General features: G+C 36.8%; 1 pseudogene across 1 annotated transcript; it reads right to left on the reverse strand.

Moving 5' to 3' along the window:
* Positions 1 to 2,098: 2,098 nt before the first annotated feature.
* On the reverse strand, positions 2,099 to 3,807 carry LOC149531498 (early nodulin-like protein 9; annotated as a pseudogene). The gene is made up of 2 exons (XR_016358773.1): positions 3,371 to 3,807; positions 2,099 to 3,033 (listed from the first exon to the last, which is right to left on the reverse strand). The product of XR_016358773.1 is annotated as an early nodulin-like protein 9 (transcript).
* Between the last annotated feature and the right edge of the window lie 5,176 nt (positions 3,808 to 8,983).

An 8,983-nucleotide genomic window follows, 5' to 3' on the forward strand; every position in this document is an offset into this window, starting at 1 on the left:
GCTTCATAATCCATCATTGGGATTAAGAGCCAAAAGAAACAAAATGATAGATCGCGAAGTGCAATCCAAAATGTTGATGCCAAAAATAAAGCACAAGTCAATCTAGAAATCACTATATCTTAACAAAATATTGATGTATAGCCATAGACTAATTGTATGTTATCATTATATAAAATGATACATTATGAGAGTCATGTCGTAAAGGCTAAAGATTAACATAAAAAATCAAACAAACAAAAGTATAAAGTAACTTTAAAAAACATTGGAGGAAATGGAGGATCTCATACATCTAACATACCCCATAAATCAACAAAGATCAAAGCGACAGCTAAGGGCATCCTAACCCTCATCTTCATCACCAATATCTTTGTCTTTAGTGTGCACAAGAGAAATCACCAAAGCTAGACACAAACTATTTGGAGAAAGTAGGAGTCAACCACCCAAGGCACCATCATCTAACAAACCATCCCCTATGGACAACCGCCCTAAACTGGCACCCCCAAAGAGAAGACGAGGAAAGTGCCACTAAATAGGCTAAGAGGAACCACTTTGGCTACCAAAATGGCAACGAAGGGCTTATGATGTAGGAGGTGGGAATCAATAGGCTAAGAGGCTTCGACATCGCCATTAGCCATGAGTTGGAGAACAACTCTGAGAAGATGAAATCATATTAACTCTAGTAAAAAGACATGAGGAATTGTCCCAATGATCAAGAAGCTCTTGAAAGTGAGCAGCCTCTAGGATCACCTTACAAGCTTGCACAACTCAAGAACAATACAAATGAGAATATCATAGTTTTACATTAGAACAATTTTACTCCACAATACCATGAACAAAAATTACAAAATCCCATTGTTTTATGCTAAAAAAATTCCACACTAAAAGCATGTAATTTTCAAAATATACTAAGAATATGTGAGACCATTCCCAAAAGAACCATACAGCTAGAAAAGGTGCTGGCCTAAACGGACGGAAGAAATTATGAATCTAATTTCAAAATATTGAGCTCTCCAGTAGATCTAGGCGAGATAATTAATAGATTCCACTTACCCATAATACAGTGAAAATCCTAGATACCTATCCCGGAGCCGAAACCCAACCATAAACATTTAAAAAAAATACAACAAACAAAACAGGGGAGTTTACGCTCGAAAATAGCCATCCAATGTTAAGAAATTTGTGCTGCCAAATTCAGACAAATGCCATCTCAGATTTAAAGTGAGCACCATGGGAAGATGTGATAAGATATAGGCTTATAATTGGTTTAAAAAAACAATTTAATAATCCACAGCCAATTCTTCAAATAAGATTTGAAATAAATGCACCTCAATTTCGTGTTACCTATCTTCGTTTGGAAGACAACGCCCTTAACTTTCTGCTAACAGCAAAGGAATGATTTTATCTCACAATTTGTGAAGTTGGATAAAGTGAGCTCTAAAATAGCGAAAGAAATTGGCAATTACATTTTAGGGGAGATTATACATATCATTGTAGAAACAGATCTTGATATATGCTAGAATTACAGACGAAAGATGGGAAGTAAAGCATTTTCTTATTTTTCTATTGGTTAGAAATGGCTATTTTTAGATATTATATATTATATATTAAGAACAAAATTAAATTCAAAAAATGAATTTTGATTAATTAATACTTTAAGTCTAGAAATCAAACATGACGTTTAAACAGACCAATTAAAAACAATAAGCTTCTATTGCATTATATATGTGATAGATGCCAAATGATAGAGATCTTAGACAAGAAAATTATTAGGCATGCTTCAAATTCTCCAAGATATGATACTTAATACACATTGACATCAAAACTATGGAGAGGGCAAAAGAGACTGGGACATATTGAGGAAATATGTGAGTGGCAAAATTACCTCAAAACAGACCGTCTTGCTCAAACAGACTGTCTTGCCAGGAAGACCAAGGGAAGTCTACTTTTCTCAATTTCAACCTCGTCAAACTGATCAAAAGACTGGCAAAGTTAGCTACTGTAAGATAATACGAAACAGTTCGAAACCTGAAGCCATAGCTTTGCCTCTAGATATTACTTAAATGAACAATAAAGGCAACATTAAAACTGAGAGTAAGAATACCACAATGCGACCTTCATTTTAACTGTTAAAACAGAATCCACCGAATACCCTGCATCTTTCAAAGCAAGTTCTACTAATCAAAGACATATACAACAATAGAAAGAATGACTACATTTTACATTTTGGACAATCACTCCTGTCCTTTTGCCACCATCATCTACACCTCAGTAACAATGTTGAAACTAGGTCGCCCGGTATGGCAGAGTGGTAAGAGACCGAGCATTACAAGAATGATGACCCTGGTTAAAACCTATCCAGATTTACATCTTGTCCTGAAACTCTGGGCTAGCTCCCCTTTTAAAGATTCAAATCTGCCGAGCTCTACATCTCAAAGGAGAACCGCTAAGATTTACTGCCCACCTCAGGGTAGCTGTTTTATGGGGAGGCAAAACAATGAAGAATCTCAACCCAACAGATGTCATTTATTGATCTAGATATGCCTGAAAAGATCTGCTTAAGGGCAATATACCAATTTATCCTATCCCAATCTAGTGTCACCAAAAGAGCCTAGAAACTAGACATTGGGAAACCCTAAATCTGAAATAGAAGCATATACAATCCAAAAAATAGAGTAATGATGAAAGCAAGAGAATCTACAGGATTCTTCAAGGTAACAATGGCAGCGGAAGTAGCACTGGCAGCTGGTGAGGTAGCAATAGCAGTATCAGGACTAATCCCAATATACCCACTGACTGAGGGTGCTGGAAGAGGTGGCAAAACCCCATTAGCATCTGCTACGGCAACTGCAAGTTTCTGTGACTTGGCACAGTTCCCAGGCCTCCCACTGGTGAAATAGTAGTAGCCAGAGTAATTGAAGCTGAAGTATGAGTTGCCATCATTGAACTTTGCAATGGGACTTGATATATCACACTTGCTATACGCCCCTTCTCCCACTTGAACCACCAGATCCTGACTAGGAGGATACAGAAACACTGCGAGCAAAGGAAAAACTGTGAATAAACCGCATTGTCTACAGGCTCTGATAGATCATACAAAGCAATTTAGCCTATTATGATCTTCATCAGATCTGTGCCCTAATAAAAGAGATCCAATCACAGATTAACCCAATATGCTAACGGGCAGACCAATCTACTCTATAATATATCAATGCTAGTTATTATTATCATTTATTATCAGATCTACACCCAATAAAAGGGTTCCAAAAATAGATTGAGCCAATACGCAAACGCAAATACAAATCCGACATTGCCGTTTCTTTACACAAAAATGTTGCAGAAATGGAGGAAAAAGAAGAAGATAAGTACTTACAAAGCGCATCCCCAATTTTGAATTTGATGTCGGCAGCCCAATTTTTGTAGAGATCGGGTCTTCCGGTGGTGGGTAAAGCCCATGCATCCAACCCTCCCACTCTGAACATCCGATTTCCGTCTCCTTCAACCTGTATAATCATCACCACCATCATTCCAAAACACAGCATTCCGAACCTTCCCATCTGATCTGCTCGGCTCGGCTCTCTCCTCCCCCACACAATAAGTGTTGTTCAGTACTAAATGATGTGCCTTCGTCTTTATTGGGATGCTCATGTGAAGATGACCTGGCGACAGGGTGTTCATTATTGTTGTTCACTGTGCAATCAGTAAAAATTGGTGGTAGTTTTTTAGTTTTAAGATGTTTTCAGCCCAATGGTATAGTCTACTCTCCAGGCAAATCATTTGCATTCACGAGGGAAGCACCGTGGGCATCAGCTGCGTAACGTGCACTTAAAAAAAGCTTGTAATATAGCTAAGCTTGTAATATAGCTATACCTATACTTCCTCAAAATAACTGTATTCTACTATAGCATGATTCCCAAAAAAGCACGTAAAGATCATTTTAAGTGCATGTTACTCAGCTGATGCCTCCGGACCTCCGGCGCTTCGCTCGTAAATGCAAACAAGCCTTTATTTCCCTAAGTGCTTCGTCATGTGGGGAATATCCTTTCTCAAATTTGTGTATACCACAATAATAATGAAAATGCGTACTTGTCTTTACTTATACTAGCATTTGTATCCACATGAGGTGCAATTGTTACCCCCAATATATATACTGTCGTCTATCTCTAAACCATTTTAATAGGTATAGGTGGTATTGTAGTCTCTACTTGATTCATATTGCAAGTTTTTGTAGGTGAGCTTCTTCTCATGTTCGTCTTGTTACTTTGCATCTTCTTAAACTTCTCAAACTAAAACATCGGTTGAATGTGAAGGTTGCTTGGTGTCTTCACTCTTGACGTGGTCGTAAATGTCAAACCCTATCGCTCAACCTTACCAATGTTGATTGTTGCCTTTTGTAGTGTCAGTCCTTGTGATTTGTGTATTGTTATGGCCCATGTCACTGTTATTGTTATTTGTCACTAACTGTGGAACAACATAAGCATTATCGACACAATTGTGGGGTCATTTTCATCACATAATGGCCTGCAATAATTTTCAATTCTTTCCAACACATACATTGGAACATTAGGCAGCCTATAACCAGAGTGGTAAACAATTTCATTTATTTTGCCAAGTGCCCCACTTCCAAGGTCAACTTCTGTCCATATATTTGTTGTTAGCATTATGCATTAGCCTTCGTAAAGTAAGATTTGTTTCCCAGGTTGATCTTCACTTGTTGTAGTCTTTTTAGTGCTCCTTGTACTTGTTGCAATGCTTAATGCTATCAAGAAATTCAACAATTTTAACATCTTTTCATTGATGAGTATGAGATAATATCCATAGCAAGTCAAATTGTGATATTGCTATTAAGATTTAAATGTGTAGTTTTTGAGTCAAACTCATTGACCCATGTTTCATGAGTAGTGATTCAACACAAATCCATCTCTCATGAGAATAAATGTAACACTTAGCACTCATTGGATCTAGGTGATGCTCACAGAGGTGAAGCACTGGGACTTCCCAAAAGGTCACCCATCCCGTACTGCTCCAACTTGAGTGCACTTTGTAGTGCCTCTACCATTTGATTTTTGTAAGTCATCCTAGCGGATGTTACCTTGATGATCTTGCTTTGTGAGTGATTGTGATTAGGACCCGTGAGTGGTCTACACCCTTGGGGTGTTTTGTTTACGTTATTGTATCAGCTAGATTAATTTATGCTTATGTCTAATTCATGAGATTATGATCTATTTGGTGGTTTTATTGAGGTTTGCGCCAATAGTTACCTAGATTGATGTGGCATCACAATGTTGTGTCGTGATTACCTTGAGATGTGAATAGTGGTTTTCATGTGTATTATTTGTCCCGTTGCACTAGACTAGGTTCTTGTAGAAGTGTTTACTCATGTGTTTGACTATGTTGACTTATGTGTTTATTGTGTCTTAATTGTTGTTGAGTAATTATTGTTGAGTAACTAGTGATTATTTCTATTATTAAATGCTCAGAATAATTAAAAATGATCAAATCCATAATATATTTATGGAATTATGTGCTACAGATAATTACTTTGTTCATTTCAATAATTTATACAAAATTGGGTATTTAAATGAAATTTATTAGATGCTTTAACTATGTGATTTTATGTACTTATTGCTTCGGCTATGATATATTGTGCATCTACACTTGATTGTGTTAGCTTAGTGCACAAGACTTATATCCTCAGCAGTGGCACATGGAGTTAGTGATTAGACCTTTCATGTTGAGCCAATATCATCCATGTATGGGTGGTAACTGCTAAATCCAGATTCATAGTGCATTATGTGATTAAACCTATGAGTGTGTCTATGATTTTAGGATTCTGCAATGGTCGCAAAAAAGGTTTAATTAAATGATGTTTAATGGATTAGAAGCATTCTAATTATTTGATTTAGTCTTTATTTTATTGCCGGCTAATTTGTCATAGTTGAATTCCAATTTAATTAGAATCACCTATTTTCATTTGGGTTAAGGGAGTCAATTAGATTATTTAATTTAAATAACCTATCTTATATGTCACTTTGCAAAAGTGCATATATTGGCTAAAAAGTGAGTTTATTCTCACTTCTTACTTCTCTATCTCATGGTTTTGGAGGAAATTCCTCAAAACCCTCTTGTGAGAATTCAAAGTTTTGCTTGTTGCAAAAATTTGGCTCAGCGGATCATTGTGAGATCGGTCTTACTAGATACATATCAGGATTGCTCCACTATGCCGATGATTTCATCTGATTCAGTGTCCCCATTATTTTACAGTGGTAATTCTTGTTTTGTCATTTTGGAAACAAGGTAGGGCTTTCTGGTTTTAATGATTTTACTATGTTTTAGTTTTCGATTCTTGTTATGAAATGTTAGAGAGTGGAGAACTAGTGTTCCCCTTTGTTTTTATGCATTTCTATCACCCGGTTGGACGGCAGTGAGCATTTCTATTTCATAGGAATTTAGAAATGCAAGTTTAGGCACTGTTATGCTGTCGATTTTTACGTGGTTGCTTGGAAGTCAAATTTTATTTGATATTCCTTAGTTTGGGCCTATTTTCTCAATAGTTTTTTAATTTTGTCAAATTCCAAGATGTTTTAATTTTGGGTGTTTTTGGCATTGTCTTGTTTTGTGTGCCATCTAGTTTTCACCCACTTCTTTGTTTGGCCTATTTAGAGATAAGATCTTGTAGACCTTGCTTTAACTATTAGGATCATGGAATTGGAATGGTTATAGGACATTCCAGAGTATTTTATTTCGTGATCTGAATTTGTATTTCCATAGTGGATTTTGTGGACTTGGTCTTTTCCTACATTCATCAAATTTTGAATTTGAGCCTATTTAGTGAATTTTATTGGACTCTTGGTCTTGTGAGCCTATCCTTGAGTTGGGATTTTAGTTTCATCTCTTTTTAATAAGTTTGAATTTTGGGCTTTTTATTCTTGCATTGGTTTGCATGCTACCCATATTTTGTTGGGATTTTGGCATTGTCTTCTTGGATTGTGGAAACGGGTTGTATTCCATGTTTCCTTGTATGTTATGCTTTTACTTTTTGGACATTAGGATTCCTGTTGAATCCATATTCCTAGATTTAGGTTGGTTGAATAAGTTCATGATATTTGGAAATTTATTACATTATGGGGATTCGTGTGGAATCCATAATCTTGGATATAAGTTGATCAAGTGAGATTGTTATACTTGTTTCATTCGTGAATTTGGTTGTGCCCGTAGATGAGCACATGTGCATGCATATGATGGGATATTGTGAGACCTAAACTCTCGGATATAGGCAGGTTGAGATATTGTTCATTTGGGGGTTAGCTTGGAAACTTGCATTGTCTGTGGGCACTCATCATGTAATGAGCATGGGTATGTAGGGTAGACGTGTGGAGTGGCTTCTCTCATATACCCTGGGTCCTAAAGTGGTCCAACAAGGTAACATGAAGAGGTTTTAATCAAGTGATAACCAAATAAATAAATGGGCAATAAAACTTAATAAAAGATAAGAGAACCACTTGAACAATTAAGTCGAGGGTGTTCACCTAAACTGTTAAGTCGAGGGTGTGTGCCTAAATAGTTAAGTCGAGGGCATGGTGTGTGGCCTCCTGATTGGAGTTGATATTATTGCATGGACTTATAGCTTTGGCTTTCCAATGCCAAGCGACTTACACTTCGTTATTGCCTTACATAGTTATCCTTAGTAGTTATGACCAATGACATGATGTACTACATTATCTTCATGATCATATATATATTGGTATCATGTTCTTGATTGGTGTGTGTGTTAGCCATGGGTGGTTGTCTTATGTGATTATGGTCAGGTCATTATCTCCATAAGCATGATGGGTGTGGGCATATGGGTACTGTTGTCACAAAATTTTGCACCCTTGTCCAAATTTTTTACCTAAGGACAACCTTGTGAAACATGGAAACAGCTTCCAAGCTGTGGGACTTGAACTATTAGGTTGAGTCTCCGGAGAAGGTCGACTTCCTTTACTATCAAGATGCACCTAACTACTCTTGGAGAGGAAAATGGAGAAGGAATGCATGAAAGCAAATCTACCTAATCTAACTTAAGGGGTGATGCACCAAAATAGAATGTTTGATCCTATCTCTACTCATACATGCACAATTAACCATCATGACATCAATATATATATTTAAACTTGTTTAATCTATCAATCATATGCAGATCATACAACCATACAAATGACACAAGGAAGAAGGGATTCACTATATATCATTCATAGGCCAAAAGAGATACAGTCATATGGATTGAAAGATACAACAATACATTGAAGAGAGGAAAATTGATCTTTCCTAGTACATCAATGGCTGAAAGAGATAAGGCAAAAAGTTATGAATAGGTCAAAGGCAAAGGGAATTTACAATGTGCATGTCGAAGCATGCCAAAGAAATTAGAGAAGAACCAACCCTAACAAAGATTACAAAATTTGCCTTTATAGTTTAGGTATAACTCAGACAGCTTCTACCCTAAGGCAAAGCACAACTACCACTATTAAGATTTGTAGAGAGCAATCATGTAGATCAAGAAGATCTGATCTTTAGTACACATTTGGAGGCGAGACAATCTAATATTTTACACAAAATAGAGCCCTGACAAGAGAGACACGATGCCATTAATGATGAAACTCTTCAATTGGACAACTAGTCAGCAAGCGGGATGTCTTTCACAACTTTTTAGCACAACCATAACTTGGGAGTGGTTGGGATCGATCAAGAAGATCAAATCATGCAAGAAAACCATTCTTATCACATGGTTGGCTCTACAAATCAACAAAAGTTAATAGGTCAACTAGGTCGAGCAAAGAGCCATATGGACCAATAATCTTACTTCTTTTCGCCACCTCATGAAGTCTTCACGCGTTGACCACCTAGCCCAGTTGCAGCTTTGCCACCTCTCTACCTTTATTAACTGTTTTCCTGTTGAAACTGTGAACTCAATCAAATTAATCGTCAATCGTTGCTTTGCAGCTTA

This window comes from Cupressus sempervirens, chromosome 11, assembly GCF_028749045.1.
Source record: "Cupressus sempervirens isolate cs-2001-9-10 chromosome 11, ASM2874904v1, whole genome shotgun sequence".
Taxonomy (NCBI): domain Eukaryota; kingdom Viridiplantae; phylum Streptophyta; class Pinopsida; order Cupressales; family Cupressaceae; genus Cupressus; species Cupressus sempervirens.